The sequence below is a fragment of the Bombina bombina genome, chromosome 2 (assembly GCF_027579735.1).
Source record: "Bombina bombina isolate aBomBom1 chromosome 2, aBomBom1.pri, whole genome shotgun sequence".
Classification (NCBI taxonomy): domain Eukaryota; kingdom Metazoa; phylum Chordata; class Amphibia; order Anura; family Bombinatoridae; genus Bombina; species Bombina bombina.
The window spans coordinates 1,420,802,447-1,420,817,676 of record NC_069500.1 but is presented as its reverse complement, the minus strand read 5'-3'; positions in this window follow the sequence as shown (position 1 = coordinate 1,420,817,676).

Genomic DNA, 15,230 nt, shown 5'->3' with positions numbered 1-15,230 from the left:
GTGCTATAGGAGGAGCTGGAGGCAAAGTGTTAAAGAGGTGGGCTGAGCGGGAAAACCAGCAGATTGTTATTGTAGGAGTAGAGAAAACATCTCCCTCCCACCCGTCCCTTATATTTGTGTGAGAGGTGTGTTTTTATTTGTCATTTTAGGTTTCTGTCGCAGTTGGAAGGCGGGGGTGCTAGCCCTTAAATTACAGGAAAGCTATGGCCAATGGTTAAGTGTGGTGGTATTTTGCATTCCCATGGGGGAATTCAAGATGGGGGTTTCTAAGGGCACGGGGTTCCTTAGAAACTTATATGGATGATCGCTGACGGGCCCAACCACTTTCACGGTTGGGTCCAGTAAAAGGAGTTACGGTCATAGTTAAAAGATATGGAAATCAGGAAGGACTAGCACCGCTGTTGTTTGATGTGTAAAATGTTTACAGTTATTTGCACCTTTATTTATCAAGTTATTAAAGTTTTATTGAATAAAGGGCTGCGGCCAATTTGTACCAAAGCTAAGTCTGTTGTCTGTTATTTATGAGGGTGGTTGTTGGAAGGATGGTATGAGGGTGTTTTGTTGATTTAAGGGGCCGGAGCTTGACGACATAAAAGGTCATATCCCTTCATGTGACACACAGCAGTGCAGTAACCAGTGCTTTACCCTTCATGTGACACACAGCAGTGCAGTGACCAGTGCTTTACCCTTCATGTGACACACAGCAGTGCAGTAACCAGTGCTTAACACTTCATGTGACACACAGCAGTGCAGTAACCAGTGCTTAACACTTCATGTGACACACAGCAGTGCAGTAACCAGTGCTTTACCCTTCATGTGACACACAGCAGTGCAGTAACCAGTGCTTTACCCTTCATGTGACACACAGCAGTGCAGTAACCAGTGCTTAACACTTCATGTGACACACAGCAGTGCAGTAACCAGTGCTTTACCCTTCATGTGACACACAGCAGTGCTTAACCCTTCATGTTGATTTAATTTTGGAAAGGTTATTGGTGCGCAAATCTTACCCCTGCATAAACACTACCCTGTTCCCAAAAAAGTACAGTGTAAGAAGATATTGGTAGTAGAAAAATTGTGTGAATGCGCATGAACAGCACGGGGATGAATCTTAACTAGTGATACGTTTGTAACAAAAAAGTATCCTGCACTATGTATTTATAGGCTGGATTGCATGCGGTATAACTGTATAGATTTGCACTATATTGCACTTCTTAAATGGAAATGTATACCATAAAATAATACAGAGTAAAAAATAAACACCAATCTTAGGTAAATATATTAATACAATTTATTGCACATATACTTTGAAAACATATACATAAAAACCCTGTGGTGACCGGTCACTGAGTAAAAAACGTATGGTTAAAAATCGATAAAAATTATTGAATGATTTTGAATAAGAATCCCTCTTGAACCTATATGTTGGTTTCTTATAAAAGTTCAGAATGAGAGAAGTTTAAGAAAGTAAAATTTCGTTTCTGTTGTTGAAAAATACCGTAGAGTTTTGGTGAGGCTTTTATCTTTCTATATATGCCCAGTTCTTTCAAAATCGTGTTGTACGTTAAATTTCTTGAAAATAAAAGTCTACTTTTCAGACCGTGTTAGTCTAACCACACTGCCGGGCTTATACACTCTGAAGTGCTTACCTGTTTTGCGGTCGTACCTTACTGCGGTAGCACTAGTGTCTCTACAGCTTGCGGCTAGTTGGTGACATCACACGCTACGTCTGAGGTTAGGTAAAGTAGATCCGTCCGATATCCTTGCTCTTGGCTTCTTAACTCTGCGCAGAGTGCTCGGCTTGTGGAAGTAGTCCCACTTGTATCCTTTGCAATCCTCCGTACCCGTAGGTAGTAAAAACTTGTAATGTTGGTTATTTCTTCTTTAGTATCACCATCAATGCGTTTCGCCACTCTTGGTGGCTTTATCAAGATGGTTTAGTTGTGATAGATTCCTTCTTTATAAATGCATTGGTGGATTTCCATTGGTTAATGAAATAAGCCTCATTTTCAACTTCTTATTTGTTAAAGGTGGAATTTATAGGTGGCTCTTAAGGTGGAATAGTTATTGTTCATTCTTCCTCATAGTCCACATCTTTAGAAACAGTAGGCATATTAGTGTCATTTTCTTACTTAGAATTTATGCATACATTCCCAATTTCTTATACTACGACGTGTTTGATATATTTAATGTGCAACAGTCTTTTTTAGTCAATTTTGACTTATTTTAACATTCTTAACTTCTACAGTTATCTAAAAGATTCTCTAATTTGATGGTTGTAATTCCTTAATATTAAGGGTACATCTAAACACTGTCTGTCTAAGTTGATGCTCTTTATATCTGTCTATTGTGCAACTATTTTTGGAAACCTATAATGATATATAATATTAGTTATGTATAATAGAGAAAAAAAGTGATACCACTATCGTTGTTAATATTGTGATTCTTAGGATGTAACGTATAGTTCATGTATTTGAAGGATCAAAAATTATACAACTTGGTTGTTAAACTGTTATTGGTCCTAAATAGTATTCCCTATTGTCTTGTAACCTAATCTAGTTTTTTTACACTTTCATTCCCGGGGGCATTAGTCTAAAATGAATGGACCTAGGTCTAGCTCTGAGTTTAGACCTTTTGGGTATAATGTCTGCATTTCATATATATATTCGGCTTCTTTTCTTAATAGTAGACGTTCATAGTCGCCACCACGCCAAGGTTTTTTAATCTTACATATCCCCCAATATTTTAGATCTTTTATATTATTTTTATGTTTTAGCCTGAAGTGTTCGTACAATCTAGTATCCTGGTCCTCTTTTTCAATATGATTTAGATGTTCTCTAATCCTTGTTCTTAGGGTCCTTTCCAAAATTAAATCAACATAACTTTCCCAAAACTTTGGTAGCCGCATTTCTATATAGAAAATTCACTAATAAGAATATAACCTATCAAAAAATATTTCAGAACATTGAATATATTTGAATATTTGAATATTGGAACTACAAACGAATAGATTTTTTATTTTTTAAATATATATACCATTTCATTTATTAGACTAACAATATAATTATGGAGTTATTTACAGTGAGAGAAAATCTCCTTTCCAATGTAACACCCGATCAGATGGATCAAAATGATACCTTCGATATAGGTGAGACTTTGACCAATCTAGAAACACTTATGATCAAAGAATTCAAACAGAATACAGAACTTATATTCCTAGATAAATACATTACTAACAAAATAATACCAAGAGGTCTTAGGTTGGAAAAGAAATGTTCTTTTGAATTAAGTGAAGAACACAACATAGAGTGGTTCGAAACTCTAGAGAAAGCCTCGGTAGGATTGATAGGAATCATTAAAAAATCAAGAGCAGCAAGTTTAGCTGATTTTAAATCTAAAATAGAGAACATCAAACAAAGAATAGAAATTTATCAAAATAGCGAAATTTTTCTAAATAGACAGAAACAAATCATTGACAGACTCAATGACACAAGCAAAAATGTACTGACAGTAAAATGGAGAAAATTAAATAGGGACCAGCAAGATTATCAACAACCCATTACTTCCCCTGAAATAACAGAAGGGATACATTCAGGAGGATCACATAATGAGATAGACACGAATGAAAATATGGAATCACAGAATGTTGACACTGAAAAAACACATAAAGAAAGAATGAGATCACATAATCAATACACACCTAGAAATAACCACTTTAAAGAGAAATATAGAGACAGTTCAGATAATCAACACTATAAACAAAATACGTATTATAATAGGAATCATAACCACAATGCACAAAGTTATTCACATAGAAGAAATTATCACTCCTTTCAAAGAGAAAAAGAAAGAAAGCACCAGTCAGATAATTACAATTATTATAATCACAATTATAATCACACATACAATAATGAGCAATACGATCACTACAACAGAGAAATTGAACAAAATAGATTGAGACGAACAGAAGAAGTTTATAGACAAGATGGAGGATTTAGACACTATAGAAATAGGTACCAAGATCACAATAGGGATTCATATTATAGAGATATACCAACACAAAGAGAATATGAGAATACACGATCCAACGACCACTATATACAACATAGACAACAAGGACACTACATAGGACAAACACATTCAGGTTCCTTTAGGAAGAAAGAATGGACGATCCCCATTAGAAACAGATATCAGATACTAGACAAACAGAAAGACAATGGTAGAGATTCAGAAAGACCTAGCACTTCTGGGGATTTTTTAGGGGTAAGCACCCCCCTAGACCAAAGAAAGATACGGCCAAAAAGAAACATAGAGGAGTTAGGGGAAATGGAAGAGGAAAGAAATGCACAGTCCAAAAAGAAAATGAAATAGAACATATTGGCATATTTAATTTGAGTAAAAAGGAACTTAGCGAACAAGAACAGAAAGTATTGAAATTGGGTCTAACCTTTGCACCCACATCCAAATTAAATAAATTCGAAACTCATATCCACATAAAAAAATTTGTAAGGAACTTAACAATCAAGAGACACTTCATAAAAAATCCAATAGAAAGGACACTATCGCAAGGCACCAATTCCATCCAAGATATCACTCATACACAACTCAAACCCAAATCTTCCTTTTACCCCTATCAGAGTAAGGGAAGTAATTTAGAAGTGTTCGAAAGATCAGTTTTATGTGACCTAGCAAAATTAAAAGTGGATGATAAAAGTAAAACTAAATTCAATATGACAAAAAAAGAAAGAGAGACCTTAACTAATTTACAAAAAGACAAAAATATTACCATTAAACTGGCGGATAAGGGCGGGGGGGGGGTTGTCATTATGGACACATCAAAATATATCACTGAAGCTAACCGCTTACTAAATGACACAGACACATACAAAAAGTTAAAATTAAACCCAATGACCAAAATCAATAAGAATTTACAAGAATTATTAACAAAAGCAAAAGATAATGAATTAATCAATATCAAAGAATTGAATTTTATTTATCAAAAACACCCCAAAATGGCGATGCTGTATTTTTTACCCAAAATTCACAAAACTCTAATTGACCCCCCCTGGACGCCCTATTATTTCAGGGATTTCTTCCATTTCTTCTAACCTTTCTCTCTACGTAGACACTCATCTACAGGATTATGTACAGAAATTGCCATCCTATTTAAAAGATACTACAGAGGTTCTGAATCTCCTGAAAAACATAGAGTGGCAAGAAAACTATGTTTTAGCTACAAGTGATGTCAGTTCATTATACACCAGTATTCAACATGACAAAGGTCTGGCTGCGATAGACTGGTTCTTAAAGAGTAATAATGAGAAACAATTAAGGCAAAAGAACTTTATTCTAGAATGTATTGAGTTTATCTTAAGGAATAATGTATTTGCTTTCAATGGAAATATCTATATCCAGGTACAGGGTACCGCAATGGGCACGAGGTTTGCTCCCAGCTATGCCAACCTTTTTATGGGTAAATGGGAACACCACTTTATCCAGGGGCATGAGCTGGGAGCAAGCCTCGTGCTCTACAAAAGATATATCGACGATATTTTGATTGTATGGAGAGGGACAGAAGAAACCCTAATTTCTTTTTTAGAAGATATGAATAAGAATGAGGCAAATTTGAAATTCACTTATACTATAAGTAAAGAATTGATCACTTTTCTAGACTTGGACATATATGTAGAGAATGGACAAATAGCAACCAAAAATCATTTTAAGCCAATAGACGCCAATAATTATATTCCAACACATAGCTGTCACCTTAAACGTTGGATCGACAACATCCCCAAGGGACAATTTTTAAGAATCAGGCGTAATTGTTCAAAAATCTCAGATTATGATCAACAGGTTAAGATATTGGAAAGTAGATTTTTGGAGAAAGGTTATGAACCGGAAAAATTAGAAATTGATATATCTGAAGTCAGAAATATAGAGAGACAAGATCTTCTCTCAAAGAGAATAAAGAATAAGGATAACAAAAATGACAATTTAACAGTACCATTGGTGACTAATTATAGTTGCCACCATAATCTCTTAAGGAGAATAATATACAAATATTGGCATCTTATCAGATCAGATACAATCATAGGAGATATAATCCCAGATCGTCCAGAAATTATTTTCAGGAAGACAACAAATATTAAGAACATCTTAGCCCCAAGTGACTTCACTAAGAAGGCACAACAACTTAAAACAAAAGATCAAGACTTGATGGGTAATAGATTAAGAGGCTACTACCCTTGCTATAGCTGTAAAGCTTGCGAACACAGCAACAAATGTAAGGAATATATATCTACTAATACCAATAAGAAGTATCATATAAGAGACACCATTAGATGTAGTGATAAGGGGATTATATATTTAATCCAGTGCACTTGTGGAAAGCAATACATAGGGGAGACCACCAGGACCCTAAGAACAAGGATTAGAGAACATCTAAATCATATTGAAAAAGGGGACCAGGATACTAGATTGTACGAACACTTCAGGCTAAAACATAAAAATAATATAAAAGATCTAAAATATTGGGGGATATGTAAGATTAAAAAACCTTGGCGTGGTGGCGACTATGAACGTCTACTATTAAGAAAAGAAGCCAAATATATATATGAAATGCAGACATTATACCCAAAAGGTCTAAACTCAGAGCTAGACCTAGGTCCATTCATTTTAGACTAATGCCCCCGAGAATGAAAGTGTAAAAAAACTAGATTAGGTTACAAGACAATAGGGAATACTATTTAGGACCAATAACAGTTTAACAACCAAGTTGTATAATTTTTGATCCTTCAAATACATGAACTATACGTTACATCCTAAGAATCACAATATTAACAACGATAGTGGTATCACTTTTTTTCTCTATTATACATAACTAATATTATATATCATTATAGGTTTCCAAAAATAGTTGCACAATAGACAGATATAAAGAGCATCAACTTAGACAGACAGTGTTTAGATGTACCCTTAATATTAAGGAATTACAACCATCAAATTAGAGAATCTTTTAGATAACTGTAGAAGTTAAGAATGTTAAAATAAGTCAAAATTGACTAAAAAAGACTGTTGCACATTAAATATATCAAACACGTCGTAGTATAAGAAATTGGGAATGTATGCATAAATTCTAAGTAAGAAAATGACACTAATATGCCTACTGTTTCTAAAGATGTGGACTATGAGGAAGAATGAACAATAACTATTCCACCTTAAGAGCCACCTATAAATTCCACCTTTAACAAATAAGAAGTTGAAAATGAGGCTTATTTCATTAACCAATGGAAATCCACCAATGCATTTATAAAGAAGGAATCTATCACAACTAAACCATCTTGATAAAGCCACCAAGAGTGGCGAAACGCGTTGATGGTGATACTAAAGAAGAAATAACCAACATTACAAGTTTTTACTACCTACGGGTACGGAGGATTGCAAAGGATACAAGTGGGACTACTTCCACAAGCCGAGCACTCTGCGCAGAGTTAAGAAGCCAAGAGCAAGGATATCGGACGGATCTACTTTACCTAACCTCAGACGTAGCGTGTGATGTCACCAACTAGCCGCAAGCTGTAGAGACACTAGTGCTACCGCAGTAAGGTACGACCGCAGAACAGGTAAGCACTTCAGAGTGTATAAGCCCGGCAGTGTGGTTAGACTAACACGGTCTGAAAAGTAGACTTTTATTTTCAAGAAATTTAACGTACAACACGATTTTGAAAGAACTGGGCATATATAGAAAGATAAAAGCCTCACCAAAACTCTACGGTATTTTTCAACAACAGAAACGAAATTTTACTTTCTTAAACTTCTCTCATTCTGAACTTTTATAAGAAACCAACATATAGGTTCAAGAGGGATTCTTATTCAAAATCATTCAATAATTTTTATCGATTTTTAACCATACGTTTTTTACTCAGTGACCGGTCACCACAGGGTTTTTATGTATATGTTTTCAAAGTATATGTGCAATAAATTGTATTAATATATTTACCTAAGATTGGTGTTTATTTTTTACTCTGTATTATTTTATGGTATACATTTCCATTTAAGAAGTGCAATATAGTGCAAATCTATACAGTTATACCGCATGCAATCCAGCCTATAAATACATAGTGCAGGATACTTTTTTGTTACAAACGTATCACTAGTTAAGATTCATCCCCGTGCTGTTCATGCGCATTCACACCTTAACCCTTCATGTGACACACAGCAGTGCAGTAACCAGTGCTTATCCCTTCATGTGACACAGCAGTGCAGTAACCAGTGCTTAACCCTTCATGTGACACACAGCAGTGCAGTAACCAGTGCTTATCCCTTCATGTGACACACAGCAGTGCAGTGACCAGTGCTTAACCCTTCATGTGGCATGCAGAAGTGCAGTTACCCATGCTTAACCCTTTATATGTCATGCAGCAGTGCAGTGGCAACTGTTTGACACTTCATGTGGCATGTAGCAGTTTAGTGGGCCATGTTTAACCCTTTAGGTGGCAGGCAGTAGTAGAGTGACCATGTTTAACCCTTCATGTGGCAGATAGCAGTGCCGTGACCCATGTTTAAATTTCCATGTATTTCTTATAATGTATATTTCTTATAGTGTATATTTCTTATAGTATATATTTATTATAGTGTATATTTCTTATAGTGTATATTTCTTATAGTATATATTTATTATAGTGTATATTTATTATAGTGTATATTTATTATAGTATATATTTATTATAGTATATATTTATTATAGTGTATATTTATTATAGTGTATATTTATTATAGTAATTATTATAGTGTATATTTATTATAGTGTATATTTATTATAGTATATATTTAATATAGTGTATATTTCTTATAGTATATATTTATTATAGTAAATATTTATTATAGTGTATATTTATTATAGTTATTTATTATAGTGTAAATTTATTATAGTGTATATTTCTTATAGTTTATATTTATTATAGTATATATTTATTATAGTGTATATTTATTATAGTATATATTTAATATAGTGTATATTTCTTATAGTATATATTTATTATAGTAAATATTTATTATAGTGTATATTTATTATAGTTATTTATTATAGTGTAAATTTATTATAGTGTATATTTCTTATAGTTTATATTTATTATAGTATATATTTATTATAGTATATATTTATTATAGTGTATATTTATTATAGTTATTTATTATAGTATATATTTATTATAGTGTATATTTATTATAATGTACAGTATATTTCTTATAGTATATATTTATTATAGTATATATTTATTATAGTCTATATTTATTATAGTTATTTATTATAGTGTATATTTATTATAGTCTATATTTATTATAGTGTATATTTATTATAGTCTATATTTATTATAGTCTATATTTATTATAGTATATATTTCTTACACTGTATATTTTGTATACGTTATAGTTTTTGTAGTGTTTATTTCTTATAAAGTATATTTCTTATAGCATATATTTAGTATATATTTCTTATAGTGTATATTTCTGATAGGGTATATTTCTTATAATGTATATTTCTTATAGTATATATTATTATTATTATTATAATTATTATACAGGTAGATTACGAGTTACGCGCGCTATGGTTTTTAACAAACGCAACAAAAGTTGCGTTATTTCACCTTTCATAGTGCTGCCATTACAAGTTTTGAAACAACCTGCTTGTGCGTGCGATATGGTTGTGTTGAGCTCCATACCGCACACAATACAAGCGCTGTTTTGACGTGCTTGTGCACCCTTTCCCCGTATACCAAAAAATTAGAACAGCGCTAACTTAAAGCTACAGATTAGAGTCTCAGATGATATTTGAACAATAACAACAATTTAATAAAAACAGATATAGATAACAAACTCGATTCAGTTTATAAAATCTCTCATATAACAAATAAGCAAAAGATATAAATATGGGACGTCTCCCAGATAAATAAACTAGCAGCTTAGCACGCTTGAAATAAGATAACTCTCTAGGAGCTGTAATCTAATAAGAATAGCAGGGTAAAAATAATAATAAAACACAATTGTTACTCTTAATTTAGTTGGAGACCAAATGGCAACATAGATAACAAAGTCGATAGGATACCTGTACTAGAGTCAAAGGATATCTTAATGTGTGTTCCGTAGCAGAGTCACTAAATATATTGTGGCTCGTGAAGGGATTGATTCTTATCCCAAATGAATATTCAAATACGAATAGCAATAGGTATATTACCTTACTGGAATGCGTCCTGACATCCGTGTCGTTTTTTCAAGCTTGTGTGATTTCTCTCTCCTTAGCGGTATATACAGCAAAATTGAGGGGGCTTGGTGCCTATAAAGATATTACCTGTAGGCTTCGGCGATCCTAGAGTTTGTCTCTGTAGCAGGTTGTGTCGGCAAACATTCAGTTGGCGTCTTCTCTCCTCCATGTGCCTGGGAATGTGGAAGTCACGTGACTTACTTCCGCACCATCAGAGGGGGGTAATTGGATCCTCGGCAGAGTTATGGGCATTGCCCTTAAATGTATGGGCATTACCCTTAAAAGGGCATTTAGCTCTTTTTCTTGCTCTTAAATGGCATTTAGCTCTTTTTCTTGCCCTTAAAAGGGCATTTAGCTCTTTTAAGAACTGCCCAACCCCTAATCTAAAAAAAAAAACCCACCCAAAAAACCTTAAAAAAAACTAACACTAACCCCTCTTTAGAAACTCACAGCTGCTGAAGTTCCGCTTGAAGGATCTTCATCCCGGCGGTTTAGATGGCGGTACGGATCTTGTCGGTATAGGCTGCAACACTAGCTTTTTAGCCTCACCGCAAATTTCGTAATGGATGCCCTATGGAAGTCCCATGAAAAAACATAATTTTTACGTGTGCGGAACTGACGTTGCTAAAAGGATTGGGGTACAGCTATACTGACAAGACTTGTAATGGCTGCAGTGCTGTTTTAACGCTGAAATTACCATTTTTTCAGCGTTAAAACCATAAAGCAAAACTCGTAATCTAGGTGATAGTGTATATTTCTTATAGGGTATAATTCTTAAAGTTTATCGGATAGATTACGAGAAACACACGGCTAGATTACGAATTTTGCGGTATGAGTGAAAAAGCAGCGTTAAGGCTCTTGTTCACTACCGCTGGTATTACGAGTCTTGTAGGTTTTGGGGCACCGCACACTTTTTTGTCCGTAACGCAACGTAATTATCACAGCTTTCAAAAAGTTCTTTTTCAATGGGACTTCCATAGCGCTGGTATAAAGAGTCTGCCTGGGAGGCCAAAAAGTGAGCGGTACACCCTATACCGCCAAGATCCATACCGTAAACTAAAAGTCAGTAGTTATGGGTTTTACGCTACAAAGCTGTAGCATAAAACTCATAACTAAAGTGCTAAAAAGTACACTAACACCCATAAACGACCTATTAACCCCTAAACTGAGGCCCTCCCGCATCGCAAACACTAAAATAAAATTATTAACCCCTAATCTGCTGCTCCGGACATTGCTGCCACTATAATAAATATATTAACCCCTAAACCGCCGTACTCCCACATTGCAAACACTATTTAAATATTATTAACCCCTAATCTGCCACCCCTAACATCCCCGCCGTTCGTGTATACTCATAGAGCATTCCTACAACATGGGATTGCTGGTTTAGATACATAGACGACATATTTGGCATATGGGGGGGCGACATGGACTCCTTGCTTGGTTTTGTAGCAGACTTGAACATCTCTACCAGACACATTAAACTAAAATTAGTGAGTAGTGAAGAATCGATAGATTTTCTTGATACAACTGTGTATAAAAAAGATGGGAGATTACTAGTTGATTTGTATAGGAAAGATAGTGACAGAAACAGTTTGTTAAAATACGAGAGTGCCCACTATCCTCCTTTGATCAATAGCCTACCCAAAAGTCAACTGCTCAGGGTGAAAAAGATTGTGTCTGATGAGGTCCTAGTACAGACTAGATTAAAGGAAATGGGTAGCCTCTTTTTACAAAGGGGTTATCCAAAGCCACTAGTGGAACAACAGATTCGAGAAGTTGGTAATATATCTAGGACATCTATCTTAAAGGGTAATTACAATAATAAAAGGAAGAAGGATAAGGATAAGCGAATGATCTTTGTATCTCAATTTAACCCTTTGAGTGATAAAATAACTAAGATCATTAGGAAACACTGGTCTATATTAAGGGATTTGAATCCTAACATTGCTGAGTTTCAGGAGGTACCCATGCCCACCTACCGGCGGTCCAAGAACTTAAAAGATGTTCTTGTTAAAGCTGACATAGGGTCTAAGAGGAAAAATTTCCAAACCTTTCTGTCTACCCCTAAAGTGGGCTGTTTTCCCTGCTTGGGTTGTTGCAATTGTAGTAACATCATAAAAGGAGATCACTTTGTACATCCCCTTAATGGGAGAAAGTATAAAATCCCAGGTTATTTTACTTGTAACTCTGAGTATATTATATATCTCATTAAGTGTCCTTGTTCGAAAATTTATATTGGAGAATCTACCAGAAGGGTTAGAGACAGGATCAATGAACACAAATCCAACATACGTTGTGGCAATTGAGATGCTCCTATCTCTAACCACTTCTTACAGGCAGGACACAATATATCTCAACTCAGATATCAAATAATTGAACAAGTTAGAAAACCAAGGAGGGGAGGTGATAGACAGAGAATGTTAAAGTGTAGAGAAACATTTTGGATCTACACTTTGCAATCTTTGGCTCCACTAGGTATGAATAAAGAAATAGACTGGAGTGTTACCTTGTGATGTACATCTGTATTTTTCTTTTTTTCTTGCCTTTTCTATTTTTGGATTTGTGATAAAGTACATAAAAGTAAATGCTAAGCATTGTGTTACAAATAATGTATTTTTATTCTTCTAGATCACTGAGTATTAGAAGTGATGGTCTTTTCTTACCACTAGATGGAGCTGTGAACTTTTGAATGTTTGCATCTGATTGCTAAATAATGATTAATGTACACCTATAACAGGTAATAGTCTCCTCCCTAACTGGGTATATAGGTGTGGTTGTTAGGCCTTGTTTTTATCTCACATGATTAAGGTCACGAAACGTCGTGCTGTGTATCTGTTGATGTCCCAAATAAAGCTACTTTGAATTACAGTCGTGGTGGTGCTGTTCCTTTTTTGGAAATTCACTGGGTTTGAGGTTTGGGCAGAACCTGGGAATCGTGCACCTTTACTTTGCAGTGCCTATGCTGGGCCTTTCTTATGGTAACTATCCCCGCCACCTACCTACATTTATTAAACTCTAATCTTCCGCCCCCAAAGTCGCCGCCACTATACTAAATTTATTAACCCCTAAACCTAACCCTAAAGCTAACCCTAACCCTAACACCCGCTAACTTTAATGTAATTAAAATAAATCTTAATAAAACCTAGTATTAATAACTAAATAATTCATATTTAAAACTAAATACTTACCTATAAAATAAACCCTACGATAGTTTGTATTTATTTTAACTAGGTAGAATAGTTACTAAATAGTTATTAACTATTTACTAACTACCTAGCTAAAATAAATACAAATTTACCTGTAAAATAAAACCTAACCTGGATTACACTAACACCTAACCTAACCTAACTACAATTAAATCAATTACATTAATTAAATACAATTAACTAAATTACAAAAAAACAAACACTAAATTACACAAAATAAAAAAATAAATTATCAGATATTTAAACTAATTACACGTAATCTAATAGCTCTATCAAAATAAAAAAGCCCCCCCCAAAATAAAAAACCCCTAGCCTAAACTAAACAACCAATAGCCCTTAAAAGGGCCTTTTGTGGGGCATTGCCCCAAAGAAATCAGCTCTTCTACCTGTAAAAATAATACAAACAACCCCCCCAACAGTAAAACCCACCACCCACACAACCAACACCCCCAAATTAAAATCCTATCTAAACCCCCCCAAATTGCCATAAACTAAATTAAGCTATTAACCCCTAAACCTAACAACCTGCTAACTTTACATTAAATATTAACTCATCTTAACCTATCTTATAATAAATTTAAACTTACCTTTAGAATAAAATTAAACTATATTAAACTACTAATTAACCTACCCTAACTATTATACTAAAATTACATTAAACTAACAATTAAATGAACTATATTACATATTTAAAAACCTAACCCTACTCAAGTTATTTAAATCTACTATAAAGAATTACTGTTACCAAAAAATAACAACTAAGTTACAGAAAATAAAAAACACTAAGTTACACAAAATAAAAAATAAATTATCAAATATTTAAACTAATTACACCTAATCTAAAAGCCCTATCAAAATAAAAAAGCCCCCCCCAAAATAAAAAAAACCCTAGCCTACAGTAAACTACCAATGGCCCTTAAAAGGGCCTTTTGCAGGGCATTGCCCCAAAGAAATCAGCTCTTTTACCTGTAAAATAAAATAAAAACACCCCCCCAACAGTAAAACCCACCACCCACACAACCAAACCCCCAAAATAAAAACCCCATCTAAAAACCTAAGCTCCTCATTGACCTGAAAAGGGCATTTGTATGGGCATTGCCCCTAAAAGGGCATTTAGCTCTTTTTCAGTCCAAAGTCCCTAACCTAAAATTAAAACCCACTCAATAAACCCTTAAAAAAACATAGCACTAACCGCCGAAGATCCACTTACAGACCGGACACCCATCTTCATTCAAGCAGCAGAAGTCCTCATGGAAGCCGGCAGAATTCTTCATACAAGCGGGCCGAAGTCTTGCTCCAAGCGGGCAGAAGTCTTAATCCAGACGACATCTTCTATCTTCATCCATCCGGCGCAGAGCGGCTCCATCTTTAAGACATCGGGCGTGGAGCATCCTCTTCTTACGACGTCTGTTGCAGAAGGAAGTTTCCCTTTAAATGACGTCATCCAAGATGGTGTCTCTTACATTCCGATAGGCTTTTAAGAAATGTGTATATAGTCAGATATTTAGGGGTTAATAACTTTATAAGAGTTGCGGTGGGCTCCGGGAGCAGCAGGATGGGGATCAATAACTTTATTTAGTTGCAGCGGGGTCCGGGAGCGGCGGGATAGGGGTTAAACATTTTAGTATAGTGGTGGTGTTTAGTGACAGGATATAAATAAAGTTTGGAAATAAGGAGAGCGTATTCAGGACCGCGGCCGCGATGTTAGGTGAGCGTATTGGTGCCATCGAATGCAGCATAGTTGACGGCTTGATAACTTGGCC